We start from the raw sequence: 17,688 nt of genomic DNA, 5'->3' as shown, positions 1-17,688 counted from the left end.
GCGGCTCCAGTTTGCCTCAGGAGCATTTCCTTTATGTTCCTGTCCTTTTTCAGGCTATGGTTAAGGCTCCGTAACCCCAACGGCGGTTGAGAGGCCTGCACACCGGAATCTCACCTACAAGTCCGCAAACACCACGTGGAACCGCAAGGGCTCGTCGCAGCGCCAGGTAGGCCACAGGAGAGCTTCTGTTGCCTCATCGCCAGCCCCTGTAGAGTGCTGAGCCAGAAGACCTTCTCAGGCATGCGAGGCCGAAGTGTACCGTCGTATCGACGGGCGCGCAGTCCTCTCTGGCGTTTTGCTACCGGAATGCCCACACATGCTTGTAGTGCTTCAGGCCCCCACCGCCTCGCGCACCCAACCAAAGTGCTCCAGTGGGGGCTGCTCGGCCAGTTGCTGACACTCCCAGCGGTGCACCATACAGGGCCCCAGGCCGAAGCTGTAGCGTGCAGTAGTGGGGGGCGTATGTTGCGATGTGTACTGGGCTGCCAGGTCTCACTGCCCTACTGACTGGAACCAGCAAATGGCGCAGCTTGCTCTCTCAGCTCTGTGATCCTGGTGGTCCGCCGATGGCCGGCGCCGATCCTAAGTACCTGGGAGGAGTCACTACCTGTTCCCAGCCGCAAGCTTCGCTCTGTATCACTGCCCACCAACCTCCATGTCGCTCCAGCAGTCTCTCAGCGCCTGTGGCAGGACCCTCCTCCGGCTGTTTTAAGATGGCTGCTCACACAGGGCCCAGCACTGCTGTCCTCAATATCAGGGCTTCCAGAAACTATAGAAGCGCTGATTAGCGAGGCGATCGCCTCGTGCCTCTTTGTAATGCCCAGACGAGCCCGCACACAACACCTCAGTGTGGCTCTGATCCGGGCTCCACAGAGTGCTGTCATGTTTCACCACCATCCAAAATGGCGGGCGTGGGTCCAACGCCACTGCCGAGGTCCACACAATTACCCTGTCCTCCTTAAGGGTGCTCAGGGCCGATAAACCAGGGCATGCAGGACCCGCGAGCCTGCTATTCCTGGGGACCAGGGCACCTCCACCATCCCAGTGATGTTCCGTACCCGCCTTGCCTCTATTCTTTAGCCCAGTCCAGGCAGGCCACTTCTTGCTTCTCACACTTGTGTCCACGAGGATGCCAAGCCCCACGGCGGACCGGATCGCTGCTCTCTCTGCTCTCTGAACACACCCGGTTCTCCCCCGCTATACCAGGAGTCCAGGAATGGGCTGCTTTTCAACACTTTTGTGACGGCTGGGCCGGAGAGACACATTCCACCATCCTATCTAGCCGCCATCTTGGCCACGCCCCCTATATTCATTTAAAACTTGTTTGGCAACATGCTCAACTGGTCTGAAATAGAAAGCCCTGAAGACTCCATCATTCGACCAATCAGCTGCCTTCAAAATGTCACTCAGATTTTCCCCTACATCAAACACTTTTGATGTCATTGCTACACAAATTAAATGCGCATTGAATTTATCAAAATCCACACCTGATTCCTTCATTGTGTTCTCTACATATCTTGCTATTGTTTCCGAGACACTGCTCCATGAGGCTTTGCATAGGAGATAAACAATTGATCACTACTGCACTTCTGAACTCACTCACTCTTGCTTCATACTCTCTAATGCATCTCTCCACACACAGTTTTGGATGATCATTGAATCTGGGGTAAAATATCTTTTCAGTTATCATTTTAGTTATCTTATCTCAAATAGCACCCCCTCTGGTTGACACAACTTACCTGATTCCTCCAGAGATTTTGCATCAGAAACTCTTTTAAACGGAATCATACATTTCATGTCAAGCGTTTTATTGTAAAAAACGTATTACCTTCTCTGGCATCCCCTTCGGAGGGGAACTGCACACCATTAGTCTGTACGCAGACGACATATTGGCGGCTCTTGAAACACCCAAACGTTCAGTGCCGGCCTTCCTGCTGGAGTTATCGGCATTCAGAAGTGTGTCCGGTTTTAAAATCGATATGGGAAAATCGATGCTCCTTCCTCTGGGTCTCAAAGTAAAACATGCCACGAGGCGTACTCCTGGAATATGGGGAACTTAAACCCCAGGCCTCGATCCCCTATTTGGGGATAGTCCTAGCCCCGACTACTGAGCAGACAGTCACCCGGAACTATGCTAATCTCACCTGCCAAATACAAAGGGATATGTGACGATGGCAGAAGCAACCCCTACCACTTCTTGGCCGCATTGCTGCCGTAGAGATGTCCATCCTACCCAAAGTACTATACACCTTCCAAACCATCCTGGTGGGGCCCCCATAGGATCCATTCGTAAGCTGCAAGAAGCAGTACAACACTTTATATGGGCCGGAAAGAGGCCACAGATGCGCAGAGGCCTATCCTATCGACCCCCTGATGATGGAGGGCAAGGGATCCCCAACCTGCTGAGATACTTTCGGGCAGCACAACTCAGATACTTACTAGAATGGAGTCGAGTGAGAAGAGGTGGCTCTTTCAGGACAGGGCGATTGAGCAGTTATCCCTGGAAGATACCCTTCTTGAAACGGCCCGATAGGCCAACATACCTACTCAAATATCCAATCACTCGCACAGTGATGCAAGTATGGGATAGGGTAGCGACTAAGAGGGGACTCGCCTCCTTTCCCTCCCCACTCACACCGCTGTTCGACAACCCGAATTCGAGCCTGGGCTGGAAAAGCGAACGTTCCCGCAGTGGCGGGCCTCATTGTGCAAATCAGCAGGACACCTATTTGACCTTGAAGGGTTCCTTAAGCTCTCCGACTTGCAGCAACTATATGATATTGCAGTCCCAAAACGGTTCCAGTACTTCCAAATCCGGCACTGGTTAACACAGCCGGAGGTGCACCCCATGATAGGTAGAAAGTTAAGCAATCAGACCGAAAGATGATCTCTGAGCTCTATTAGATGCTACGCCCTCAAGCTCCTCCACAGCCATTGGCTGGGCAGAAACGCTAGGAGAAGGAATTGGGAAGAGACCTATCTGAAAAGGAATGGCAGGACATATACTATAGGGCAAATCACACCACTAAGAACACGGCAAGGAGGGAAGCAGCGGTCAACGTGGCCACATACTGGTACTTGACACCAGTCAGGTTGAACAGAGGCAACCCTGACCGTAGTCTGACATGCTGGAGCGGCTGTGATGAGGAGGGTACCCTAAACCACTTACTCTGGGAGTGAAAGGAAGTGACGGGATATTGGACGGCAGTTCTGAATGACATAGACAAACAATTTGACACAGAAGTACCTCGCTTTCCTGCTTACACTCTCCTGGGGTTGCCCAACGCACTTACATTCCCTCTGAATTCAGTTAGGAGTAGACAGATGGGACTGGCAATGGGAGTTGCTGTTCAACACATACTATCTCTATGGGGCACACAGACCCGCCCTACGCACACGGGGTGGTTACACAAGTTGTGGTACATCGTCGGAATGGAGCGTATACAAGCCAACCTTACACACTCCACTGCCTTATTCAACACTATATGGCGTCCTCTACTATCTCTGTTAGCACTAGAATTTAATGAAATCACATGCCCAAAATACCTTTACCTACTACCACTCACTGACACATCCCAAACGGTGGAAGCTTCCTGAGGGCTGGTGCACCTCAATACCTCTCACGTGTTCATCTGTCATTTTACTGACATAGCACACCTGTTACGGGGGCGGGATGGGTGGTGGGGGAGGGTTTGGGGGGTGTTTTGTTGCACCAATGTTTGCACATTGCTTATCTAGTTGGGACCCTCACCCTGCCTGGCGGCTCTGGACATTTGCTTCAACTGCATACTTTCTCATAGGACCTCAAAAGTGAGGTAGCCAAGTTGTGTCCGGGGAGGGACCAAATCAATCAAAACGGGATAGTCAGGGGTTTACAATGTGCTTGCTTATTCATCTACCTGAAAATCGATAAAACAAAGTAAAACAAAGACGCGTTACCTTGCCATTCTTCAAACAACTTGAAAATCATATTGACATCCCAAATTGTACTATATCTAGTTCCTGATGCTTTTGTCAACTAATCCCTTACATTATCCTACAAAACAATAGTCCTTTACATACAGACAATCGGTCAATCAGAGAATGATCAGCTGCTATCGCTGATCTAGTACAATTGACTGTTCTGTAACCCAAACCCTTTTTATACAAATCTGCCAACAAATTAGCAATCATAATTTCACTACCTCAACGGGATCCAGATCACTTTCCACATGCCAGCGTAACTAAACTTTCTGTTCTCTTGTATATCTCTTTCCTGTTCCTGGCACCCATGATTTATATGATAACTCTGACAGAAGGATCCTGAACAAGATTACAATCTGTTAAGTGGTCTCAACAGACAGAAGTCTGATGGCTCAATGGTACGTACGGGCCAGACGGAATCGCGTAACGGCTTCACTTTCAAGAGGTTCCCATCCACACCAGCGAGCACATACAAATCATCTATCTTTGTTCCAGCTACATCCTTCAGCTTCTCAAAAGAGATATTAACAGACCTCGACTTGGAAAGCATCCCTTTTCGCATTATGTAAACTTGCCAAGCCATCCGTCTGAGCCGGGAAATTCAAAGTACAAGATTTAGAAAAATCATTTTATCTCATTAAGAACCTTATAACAAGGGAGCATCACACATCAATTGATAGAACGTGACGTACCATTGAGCCATCAGACTTCAGTCTGTTGAGACCACTTAACAGATTGTAATCTTGTTCAGGATCCTTCCGTCGGACACCCATATACTGCATATATATATACTGTGCACATATACCCAGCAGATACCCAAGTATCATACCAGCAATTGAAAATACAGAACTCCTGATGAGGGCAACTCGCCGAAACGCGTTGGATTGGATATCAATTGTTGACCTATACATTAGTGCATGGATTATAAATATTGGTGATTAGAAATAGACTCATGTTTAGAAACCTGTATGAATTTTTGTCAAAAGTTGTATAAATTGTGATTTAAAAAAAAGTGATAAAAAGCCACATAACAGTTGTGAGAAAAAAATGATTAAAAAGAAGTTTTATAAATCCATAATTCATGGTATTCCAATCTATATAATAACAATGTGTGATAGAGTTCAGGAAATATACATATAGCCCGGTGTATAAGCTAGCTTTCACAAAAATGCATAACCTTTCATACCTTGCCAATAGCGACTGAAAGCATACACTGCTATTGCTCTGGATCCGGCCTCCAACTCACATATCTTTCTAATTGATTTGTCAATCTTGATGCAAACAAATCTATTCAGAAGGGACTCACCCTTTCCTGTATTTACCGGAAAGCTCTCGGTTTCAGCTTCCAATAGTTGAAATCCTTCAAGAAACGGGAATTCCAGTCTGCTACTAAATTCTCCTTGCCTGGTAGATATTGTGCACTCAAAATTATCTTGTGTTCCATGCAAAAATTCAAAAAATCCTTTGCCAACTCTGACAGTCTCTTTGACCTGCTCCCTACCAATTTGTTCATGTATGTCATAGCCGAAATATTTACCATCTTCAAAAGTACTGTTGCACCCTGTATCCTTCTCCTGAAGCTGCATACTGCTAACTCCCCAGCTCTCTTCTCCAAACAATTGATATGCTCCTCTCCTTCCAAAATACTCTATCTTTTAGAAGATGTCTCTTCTGCATCTAATCCTACTCCCCATCCTTAATTGCTCACATCGGTCAACACTACAAAATCTGGACTGGCTCGAACAATCGTTCAGCCATTTCATGCCTGCAATTTCTCTAACCACTAACTCAACTACTCATGAACTTTAACATCAAATCTCACCTTGTCTCCATAACAGAGACCTCTGTTTAGGCCTGATTTCTATACTCTTTGTAAAGCCCTGTAATGCAAAGGGCCAGGAAATATTGCTTGTATCGATGACAACAGAAGCCCTATTACTCTTGCCAACTGCCCTAAACTCATTTCCTGTTGCCTCAGTAACTTTTCACTTCTCATTTTATTAAAGTAATATTCCTTTCTGGTAATTGCAATTGTTCATTTACTGTCTACCACAAATCTAAAAATTCCATCCGTTGTATTAGTTCCATTATTGATTTCTTTTGACCTAAACATCTTTAACAAACTCCGAACCATATCATTGTGATCTTGTAATGCCTGCACGTTCTAAATCATAATCAATATGTCGTCTAAGTAAACCAGTAGTCTCACCCCTCTTTCTCTTAAGTAACCCACTACTGATCTGGACTCCTTTGAAAAACACCAAGGTGCTGAAAAAAGATCAAATGAAAGACAAGAAAACTGATAAAGCTGCCCTTGTCATTTGAATTGAAGGTACTATTGACTTACCTGTGCTATTGGTATTGAAGAATAGGCATCCTTCAAATCTATTTTTATCATCCAATCTTTGTCCACGAAAAATGTCCCTTATGAGATGGATACCCTCTGTCTTGAAATGTCTGTAGACCACATAATAACTCAAATCCCTTAAATTGATTACTGGTCTCCATCCCTTGTTTTTCTTTTCCACACAAAAAGAGTTCTTACAAACCCTATTTGGTTTTTCTTTTTGGTGATGCAACATTTCTTTTATTTCTTGTTCCACAATAGTTTGCAAATCTTTTTGAAAATAAATCTCTCTTGGTTCTTTTCCTTAAATAGGTTCTGAATTAAATTAAGTCACATAACCTCCTACTGTTTCCAAAACCTAGGAATCTCTTGTTATCTCTTCCCATTCCATTAAAAGAATGTCAATCTACCTCTTGTGTTTTTCCAAATAGAAGCAATTACTCTCCTCTAGGGGGGCGTGGTCTGCAGCCGAGAGGAATGGCCGCATTCTGAAGTGGTTCTTCAGCCCTCGCCGAAATATCCGACACTACTCCGATATTTGTGCACCTATTCCCCCTATTTTCGGGGGAAATGCCCTGTTGACCACCTGTGCGTGAGCGACCTGCACATCGGTCGCCCCGAAGACCTGTGGCCGTGATACGATCACCGAGGCTCCGCAGACCCTGTGCTGCAAAGATGGCAGCCGCGACCGCCGACCGCTGTGGTGCCTGACTCCAGGACGGCGACCAGAGCCCAGGTGGCACTCTGGGAGCAATTTCAGCGCGACGGAGCAGCGGGGGACGGATGCCTTCAACCTAGAGTGGACCCTGCCCTGCTGACATCAAGTGAGTGGCGGCTCCGGCCGACGGCAGCAGCACCCCCTGGTATCGAGGGTAGTCATCACGCGAGTCCCCGGCTTTGGGCCTACCGCCGGGGTCCCCCTAAAACTATCCGGGAGCTCTCCGGGCTCCCGCGCTGGCCGCCGCTTGCTGCACCGCCTAACAGCCCGACCTCCCCATCTCCAGTGACGCTCAGGGAGGGTCACACACCGTGATCCAGCCCTCTGAGACACCTCCTCGGCCACACTTAGTCGGCGCATACTGGGGCTATGCTCCTATCTTTGTGATGGCCTACAAGGCCTAAGACTGCACTCCTGCTTGGGCCTACTGTATTAATTCCGACTATTGAGACTGTGTGTGCTGGTGGGACTGCCCTGGCGGGTACCAATGCTGCCTGTCCCTGGTCGCTGCTCTCCTTCTCGAGGGGCCCCTGGGCCTGCTCCTCTGGCCAGGGGTGCTCTCGAACACCAAGACTCTACTAACCAGCCAGGCCACCTTAAACTGCAGCGCCATTCACTGCTTATCTGACTGTCTCGGCTAAGGTGCCTGTGACCTGGCCACCTGTGCAGAGCTCAATATCTCATCGCGGTCAGCACCCTGGTGTATTGATAGACCCTCCCCGCCAGACCTCCAGATGGCGGGCAACAGGGGGAATAGACCCGCTACCCAAAAGCAGATCACCAAATTTACTTGGTCCTCTAAGGGCGATGGGAAGGAACAGACCGCTGAAGGAGCACCTAAAGGGTCGCCCTCTTCGCCTGCAGTGAAGTCCCTAACACTGGAAGACGTTATTGATCCAGTACTCTGATTGAAAAACTGTCTCATAAACACTACCTATCACCTCAATACTTACCATTAATCATGAAACACATATAAGGCCCATAACACCAAATGAGACAATTTTGAGCAACTGAATTTGGTGGTGTGATTAATAAAACTATTCACATATTATTTTCACTAATTATATACAACTGCAGTTTATCTTTCTTTACCATGGTTTTAAACATTTATTATTTATTAATCAGACTACTAAAGGCGATTGGATCAACTTATGGGAACTAGACCATGAATAAACAAGACCAGCTTGTCTTTTCAAATCTAAATTATTAACTTTATTTTTCATAAAGAAAATGTATTTACGTTTTAGAATCTTTATTTTATAAGCAATTTAGAAAGCAGCATTTAATAAGGAAATGAATTAATAAACTGACATTTTCAAAGCAAGCTCAGAAACATGAAATATTAGCAGAATAACAGTTTCCATTCCCTAAATCTATTTCCCTGTCTATTTCTCACTTCACCTAGATAGGAAAAATCAATTTAAAGTCTGCTGTCCTTACATGCGCCAATGGTCCAACAGCATGTCACGTCATTCAGGAATCGGAAAGTACGAGTTTTTTCCCTGCTCATAGTTTCAGATTTTATACCTTTCTCTCTAGCTAAATTTTCTACATTTTACATTCTTTTAAGCAAATCCGAGCTTTTCATTGGCTGTCCTGTGTCAGTCCATGATAAAATTATTAGGTCATCTCCGACTCTTGACCAAGTCCAGGCTTCAAATAAGCCCTATTGTCTTTCATTTCCACATCTTTCAGCTTCCTCAAGAAAGTTACTTTTTCCTCGAGTTTCGAACATTTACTTCCTAGCCTTGGCAGACACATTAAGTTCCTGTCCTTGAGCCATCTCTCCGTGAGCACATTCAACACGACCAAAGAACTGCTTTTCAATTCACGATGACATTGCAATAAAAATCTTCACAGCTGCGCATGTGTAAGACTTCACTCTGGACAAGCTTTTGCGTCTGCAGCTCTGTCAGCTATGTTTTCTGAACCTTCTTTAGGCCTCACTTTGGAAACTACTATTAAACAAACACAAGACATCAATTAATTAAAGAATTGAGACCCATTCTGTTACCCTCCCCCTTTACTAATTAATCCTGTTAATTATGTTACCTAGCAAAAGCACAGTCAAGCAGCATTATAATTACTTTTCCTTCTTGAACAGCAGGAACTCCATGAGCTCTTTATCACAGAAAGACATAACATAAGCACATAAAATAAGCCCATGCCATTAATTTAACTGCCGCATTTAATACTGACAAAGACAATAGACAAGGTTAGTTTATTATTTTTTTCTTTGCGTGTGCAACATAAAGCACATTAGTTTATCCCACGTATATTAATGAATGTATTCTTAAACTAAGTTGATTAGTAATTTCACCACAAGCTTATTAATTTAATTACTTGTTATGGGAGATTAACTTCACAAGTTTGAACAAAATCTTGTTCTTCACCTTGCTCCATCAACGTCATGGAGGCTATTGCAGGAGTAAGAACCTCCCTAGAAAGCTGCATTGACACAGTGAACATCGAGGTCACCCTACTACGAGCGGCCCTCCGCAAGATAGACTCCAAGGTCAAAGACGTTGAGGTTAAAACTGCGGCCCTAATTGACGACACGTCGACCCTCCAACAGCAAGTGGCCCTCCTGCAAAAACAACAACTCCAAATGGGCGAACTCCTGGACGATTACGAAGGTAGGGCGCGAAGAAATAACATACGCGTCCTAGATGTCCCGGAACGGATGGAGGGGCAAGCAACAGACTTATTTATTGAAGACCTCGTCCTAAAACACCTCAAGCCTAAGCGTCTCTCTAGCTATTTTTCCATCGAACGGGCCCACAGAGTCCCGGGTGGCCGACCGAAACCAGGTGCCCCCCCACGCCTTTTTTTTTTTTTTAAATATATTTTTATTGCAGATATACTGTTATACATTTACACCCGTCACCAGTTATAGAATCAGCTTCGGTATCCGTGAAACATCGACATTCAATGTACACAGCCATTTAGCCCACAACCCGGAGGTCGGGCGGCAGTTCTCAATGTTGTAATGCGCGTACATATGTCTCAGCAATGTAACCCCATCTGGTTCATAAAAGGATTCCTGCAACTGCTTTTCTTTTATCCCCCCAAAATCCCAACAAACAAACCTAAACTACCCCCGGAGCTATCACTAAACTTCTACACTGCCGTTCCTTCTAGCTCCCCCTTCCCCCCCAGTACCCTCCCCCTACATAGAAATGGTGGTGTGGGAGCTTATCAATTCGCTTGGTGTATCTCTACTGAGTCAACGCTGGGTCAGCAAAACTACAGCCTATTATTAACAATCAAGTGGATGTGGAACCTGCTCCTCCTCTTTAGTCAACTGATGCTCCTTCAGGGATTGGACCAAGGCCTCCCAGTACCGAGCTACCTCCAGCGCTTTGTCGTGCCCTGAGCGGGTGGCCTGCCTGAGCCTCACCACACTCTCGCAACTAGCCCATTTACAGAACTCTCTCTTCCACCGCTCAAACGACGGGCCCTCCCTCACCCTCCAATGCCAGGTAATTTCGCCTTTCGCTAGCAAAAGCCCTAGATCAATAAATTTGCTGGTCACCTTAGTCTTGGCCGTGTGTGGGAACCAGTGCATCCAGCAGGCGGCCATGTCATACTCTATCTGTCTGTCGGTGATCACATTCAAAAGCTCCCCTACTTCCTCCCAGTAGCCCTCTATGCACGGGCAGAGCCATAGCATGTGCTCTAGCTCCGCACCATCCTCTTGACATCTCGGGCACGCCGCATCTTGGACCTGGAAGTATTTCCGAACCCTCCCCTGTGTTAGAGAGGCCCTATGCAACACAAAGTACTGGATTAGTTGGAAACGGGCGCTTCGCGTACCCTTCCATGCCCGTTTAAGGATTTGACCCCAAGTGGTATCCGGTATCTGTCGACCTATACTTTCTTCCCATTTCGCTTTAAGCGCATCCAGGGGATGCATACCTTCCCGGAGCAGTCCGGAATGGAGGCAGGTCACCGCCTTGACCGTACCCGCCACCATCACTATGTATTGGCAAGCAAGGTTTTCCACCGGTTCCATCTTCCCGGTTTCCCAGTGCTTTTGAATTGCTGATGTTATCGCAGCATGAAGCAAAAAGTCCCCCTCTGGTAAGCCAAACCTTTCCTGCAGCACTGAGAAAGGCACTAATTCCTGGTTCACATACAGATCTCCCACCATCTGGATCCCCAACTGTTCCCAATCCGCCAGCGGGGTCCAATCCCCACCATGTGGCAGTGCCGTCAGCATACCCAGTGGTATCTCCGGTGCGTATGGGTGCGGCGTCCCCGCCCTACGCTGCATCCTGTTCCAGCAAAGTCTGAGGGTCCGTTCCTCCCCCGTCAAGTCCCTCAGGTCGAATTTTTGCTGCAGAACTATGTAGGCCTGCACATGACGAGGGATTCCCTGTTCCCAATTACCCTCCGGGCCTCGGTACTCCCTCGCTATATTTTGCGTCAAGACCTGCAATTGGGCCGCCAAATAATAGAGTTCGAAATCCGGCACCGCCAGGCCACCTTCCAATCTGGGCCTCATCAGTGTTGCCAGAGCTATGCGCCGTCTACCGCCGCCCCAGATGAAACCCACCACCAGCGACCTCAAATCCCTAAAGATTCTTGCAGGGATCCAGATCGGCAGTGTACGGAAAATAATACAGGAGTCTGGGGAGTGCCACCATTTTAAGCAGTGCCACTCTGCCCATGTCCGACAGAGGAAGCGTCGCCCAGAACTCCATGCATTTTTTCAGCGCCCTAACACATCGGCCTATATTACCCTCCAGCAGATCTTGGTCCGCATGATAGATCCAGACCCCTAGATAGGTGATGCACACTGGTTCCCACTTAATGGAACCCAGCTCAGCAGGCGGGGGCAGACTCTGCCGCACTGGGAAGAGGCATGTTTTGGACCACTTTAACCCGAAACCCGGAGACCCTACCAAAACTGGACAACATCCTCATCGATCTCCCGGAGAAACAAGAGCAGGTCATCAGCGTATAGTGAGATGTAGTGTGGGCCGCCCCGATGCATCAGTCCATTATATAATCGCCCGAGCCTCGCCTGTGCCGCCAAGGGCTCGATCGCCAATGCGAATAATAAGGGCGATAACGAGCAGCCCTGTCGCGTGCCTCTCTTGATCAAATAATGTCCTGAGATCGCCTCGCCCAGTTTTACCCTCGCTGCGGCAGAGGGGCACAACATCTTCGTCCATTTGACAAAGCCGTTACCCAATCTGAATCTATCCAAGACTTTACAAAGGAAGTGCCACTCCAGGCTGTCAAACGCTTTCTCTATGTCCACAGAGAGCACCGCCACGGAGCTCCCATCTGTCTGATTATCCGCCATGATTCTAATAAGTCGGCGAATATTCGAAGCTGTACACCTCGTGGGGATAAAGCCCGCCTGGTCCACGTGAACCAGCGACGTCATGTGCGGCAATAACCGGGACGCCAGTATGCGGCTCAGGATTTTGTAATCCACCGACAACATGGATAATGGCAGATAGGAGGCCACGTCCCCCTGCCGCCATCCCGGCTTCAGGAGTGGAATTATCAGGGCCTCATGCATCGATCCCGGCAGGCGACCCACTGCCACCGCTTCCTTGTAAACCTCCAGCAAGACGGGGGCCAGAGCATCAATATATTGAGCGTAGAATTTGATAAGCAGCCCATCTGGTCCCGGCATCTTGTTCCGGGCCATGTGTTTAATTGCCCCATGTATTTCAGCTAACGTGATATCCTGTCCCAGCTCAGCAGCGTCGTCTTCCTCTAATCCCTCTAGATACTAGTCTATGTCCTCAACTGCATCCCCCCTCATGCTGCTGTATAGAGCTTCATAATAAGTGGCAAAACGAGACAATACCAACTCCTGTGAGTGTGTCAGTGAGCCGTCTTCTAGAGCTATCTGCATAATTGGCCCACTCCGTTGTACCGGGTCAGCCAGCTTAGCCAACAGCGTGCAAACTTTATCTCCCTCCGCATGTACTCTCGCCAGGTACCCCCTTTGATCAAAACATCGCAGCCGTTCCGTTTCAGCTGCCACTTTCTCTTTGGCTTCCAGCAATTGCTCCTGTAGGGACGGTGACTCAGGCCTCCTCTGCTCCAGTTCTCTCAAGGCCTCATCCGCCCTTGCTACGTCATCCACTACAGACTTCCTAGCTCCCGCATACTTACTGATGCATAGCCCCCTTACAACTACCTTAAAGGCATCCCATTCCACCGCCCTTGAACTTGCTGTTCCCCAATTCTCCCGAAAATAGTCACCAATACCCTCACCCACCTCCCTCTTAAACGCCTGGTCCTCCAGTGTCTCAGGGCGTAGACGCCACGTCGGGATCGCCGACCTCGCCCTCTGCCAATCCAGTGACATCAATATCGGATTGTGGTCTGAGATAGTTCGTGCAAGGTACTCGGTGCATGCCGCCATATGTGCCACCAGGGGGGAGCACAACACAGCATCAATGCGTACATGTAGGTCATGCACGGATGAGAAGAACGAATAGTCTCTATCATGAGGGTGTTGAGCCCGCCACACATCAATGAGTCCCCAGTGGTCCTGCCAATCTGATCTAGTTTTAGCTAAGTTCCGAACTGATGTTGCTGCCAGAGGAGGGTGCGACCTATCCAGGTCCACATTCGAGATAGCATTAAAATCCCCTCCCACAATGGCCGGACCAGCTATCAGGGGTGCCAGCGCACCCGACAACGTAGCTAGGAAGCGAGCCTGCTCAGTATTCGGGGCATATGCACAAGTTACTACTTGTGTAACGATATATCTGTAAGAGACATTAGTTAGTGATAGATTCCTTACCTTAGAATATCCCCAGGCGTCAGACTGGATCCGGAAACTTTTGCGAAACTTTTGCGTAGCAATACCCCTGCGCGCCGGTAGGCGTCGTCTGCGGCTCCGCGTCCGTCGTCGGCGTCGTGAGCCCCGGGATGACGTCGTCGGAGTACTTAGACGGCGCCCATGCGCGCTGACGTCAGTTCTGACACACAGCTTTTCCGCGCCAGATACGCAGAGCCATGATAGAACTAACACTGGTGCCATGAAACTAGGGCCCTGAAAGGGGATGACCTTAACCCTAGATATCGGTTCGCAGAACGGGGAGGATGGGTGGGTCGGTAAGGAATCTATCACTAACTAATGTCTCTTACAGATATATCGTTACACAAGTAGTAACTTGTGCATCTGAAAGAGACACGTTAGTGATAGATTCCTTACCTTAGAATAGATACCCCAGCAATACCAACCCGGGTGGTGGGTCTGCGAACCAATATCACACCAGAAAGTCCTGGAGGACGGAACGGCCAAAGAAGCCATCCCTCCGGACTTGACTGTCCAGGCAGTAGTGTCTCGCGAACGTGTGCAGCGAGGCCCACGTGGCTGCCTGACAGATGTCCTGCAGTGGAGTGAGCCCGCAATCCAGCCGGGGGCTCCTTCCTCGCCATGGAGTAACATGCTTGGATACACAAGATGATCCACCTAGAGATGGTCCTCTTGTGCACAGCCTTACCCTTCTTCGCGCCCACGTAACCAACGAAGAGTTGGTCATCCACCCGGAATTGGCGTGTGCGATCTAGGTAGTAGGAGAGCGCACGTTTTGGATCCAGACGGTGGAGCCTCTCTTCCTCTTTCGAGGGATGCGGAGGCGGAAAGAAAGTGGGCAAGGTAATGGACTGCCCGATGTGGAAGGCCGTGACAACCTTGGGCAGAAAGGAAGGTCGTGTACGTAACACCACCTTGTCAGGATGGACAGACAGGAAAGGTGGAGAAGAAGAAAGAGCCTGGAGCTCACTCACTCTCCTGGCAGAGGTGATGGCAACCAGGAAGGCAGTCTTCAGAGTAAGGAGACGAAGAGGACAGTTATGCAGTGGCTCAAAGGGAGCACACATCAGATAAGTGAGAACAAGATTCAAGTCCCACTGGGGCATCACGAAGGGAACAGGAGGGAACATGTGCGTGATGCCCTTCAGAAATCTACTTACAATAGGGGACTTGAATAAAGAAGGCTGATCTGGTAGCCTCAAGAAGGCTGATAGAGCAGAAAGGTACCCTTTAAGAGTGCCCAGAGCAGAGCCCTGCTGGGCAAGGGAAAGAAGAAAGAGCAGCACTTCCGAAAGGGGTGCCGAGAGAGGATCCACAGCCTTTGCTGTGCACCATGCCACAAATCGGTTCCACCGGCAGGCGTATACCGACTTTGTGGAGGGACGCCTGGCTGCCAGAATGATATCACAGACTTCAGGAGGCAAGTCAAATGGCCTCAACTGCCGCCGCTCAATCTCCAAGCTTGTAGGTGGAGACTGGACAGGTTCGGGTGCAGGACCGTCCCCTGTTGCTGCGACAGAAGGTCCTCCCGAAGAGGCAGACGAATCGGGGGATCGACTGACATGCTGAGTAGCTCGGGATACCAGTATCTTCGTGCCCAGTCCGGAGCCACAAGGATGACCTGGGCCCGGTCGCGCCTGATCTTCTTCAGCACTCTGGGCAGAAGTGGTATAGGCGGAAAGGCGTACAACAGACCGCAGCTCCACTCGCGACGAAAAGCGTCTCCGAGCGAGTGCCGCCTTGGAAATTCCAACGCGCAGAACTGATGACATTGCGCGTTCTCTTCTGTGGCGAATAGATCTAACCAAGGCTCTCCCCACTGCTGAAAGAGACCTTGCGCCACGTCCGAGTTCAGACGCCATTCGTGATCCATCATGCACCGGCGGCTGAGTTCGTCCGCCCTGGCATTCAGAGAGCCTGCCAGGTGTTGAACCACCAGGGTCACGCCCTGATGTTCCAGCCACTGCCAGAGGCGCAGAGCCTCCTGGCAGAGGGTCCACGACCCCACCCCGCCTTGCTTGTTGCAGTACCACATGGCGGTGGTGTTGTCGGTGAACACTTGCACTACGCTCCCCCGGACAGAGGGGAGGAATGCCTTCAGTGCTAGACGAATCGCCCGCAGCTCCAGAAGGTTGATATGGAGCCGGGACTCCGCCGGAGACCAGAGGCCTCTGATCTCCGCCTCTCCCATGTGGCCTCCCCAGCCCTGGAGGGACGCGTCCATCACAACTACGTGCTCCGGTTGGGGTAGGGAGAGGGGTCTGCCACTGACCCAGTCGCGGTCCGTGAGCCACCACTGCAGTTGTCTCGCAGTGCCCTCTGAGATCAGGACATGATCGGACAGGTTGCCCTGATGCTGGGCCCACTGAAACTTCAGGTCCCACTGCAGAGCCCGCATCCGCCACCTGGCGTGACGCACCAGAAGGATGCAGGAGGCCATCAGTCCCAGAAGCCGCAGCGTCAACCTGACCGAGACCCGGGATAACGGCTGGAAGATGGGAACCAGAGCCTGAATATCCCGAACCCGCTGCTCGGGTGGGTAAACCCGAAACTGCGCCGAGTCGAGAACCGCTCCGATGAAGAGGAGCTTCTGAGAGGGACACAGGTGTGACTTCGGCACATTGATGGAGAACCCCAGCAAGTGCAGGAGGTCGGCCGTAGTCTGGAGGTGGCTGACGACTGTCTGGGGCGAGCCCGCCTTCAACAACCAGTCGTCGAGGTAGGGGAAGACTGATACCCCCTGCCTGCGCAGATGGGCTGCGACCACCGCCATCACCTTCGTGAACACCCGTGGGGCGCTGGTAAGGCCGAAGGGGAGCACGGTAAACTGAAAGTGCTCTTGGCCTACCGTGAACCGCAGGTAACGCCGGTGGGCTGGCAGGACGGGGATGTGGAAATAGGCGTCCTGCAAGTCCAACGCTACCATCCAGTCTCCTGGGTCCAGGGCAGCCAGGACCTGAGCCAAAGTGAGCATCTTGAATTTCTCCACCCGGAGGAAGCCGTTGACGTTCCGCAGATCCAAGATAGGGCGTAGGCCCCCTTTGCCCTTCTTGGGCACCAGAAAGTAGTGGGAGTAACAACCACGTCCTACTTCTGGCCCAGGAACGCGCTCGATGGCCCTCTTGGCCAAGAGGGCCGAAACCTCCTCTTGCAGAAGTTGCAAGTGATCCCCCGACACACGGTGGTATTGAGGTGGCATGGATGGAGGGGGTGACTCGAAGGGGAGGGAGAAGCCCCTTCGGACAATCTGCAGCACCCACCTGTCCGAAGTGACTGTATGCCAGTGGGAGAGGTGATGGCGAACCCTGCCTCCCACAGGCGTCACATGGGCCTGAAAACTCGGACTAGGAAGGTTTTGAGGCAGGGGCTGCTGAGGGAGGTGTGGACTGGCCTCGCCGCTGGCCCCAACCACCGCCACGGCGGTTCCCACGTCCGCCACTGCGTTGTTGAACATTCTGCGGCGCGTGGCTGACGGTACGTGGTGGGGCGCCCCTTCCGTGGCCACGAAAGGAGCGAAAGGCACCCGATTGCTGGCGTGGGGCCGTAAGGCCCAAGGACTTGGCCGTAGCCCTGGAGTCCTTGAAACGTTCCAGCGCATGGTCTGCCTTGTCGCCGAAGAGGCGACGGCCATCAAACGGCATGTCCAGGAGGGTGGCCTGGACATCGGCCGAGAAGTTGGCGGACCTCAACCAGGCGTGGCGTCGAACCGCCACCGTCGTTGCCATCGCCCTGCCCAGTGAGTCCGTAGTATCCAGCCCACACCGGATAGAAAAGCGTGCTGCGTCTCGGCCGTCCGCCAGGGCTTGGCTGAGTTTAGCCTGGACCTCCTCCGGGCATCTAGGCAGCACCTCCGCAACCGTGTCC

The sequence above is a fragment of the Lissotriton vulgaris genome, chromosome 7 (genome assembly GCF_964263255.1).
Source record: "Lissotriton vulgaris chromosome 7, aLisVul1.2, whole genome shotgun sequence".
NCBI classification, from domain to species: domain Eukaryota; kingdom Metazoa; phylum Chordata; class Amphibia; order Caudata; family Salamandridae; genus Lissotriton; species Lissotriton vulgaris.
The sequence above is the reverse complement of the archived record's forward strand: the minus strand, read 5'-3'. Positions refer to the sequence as shown.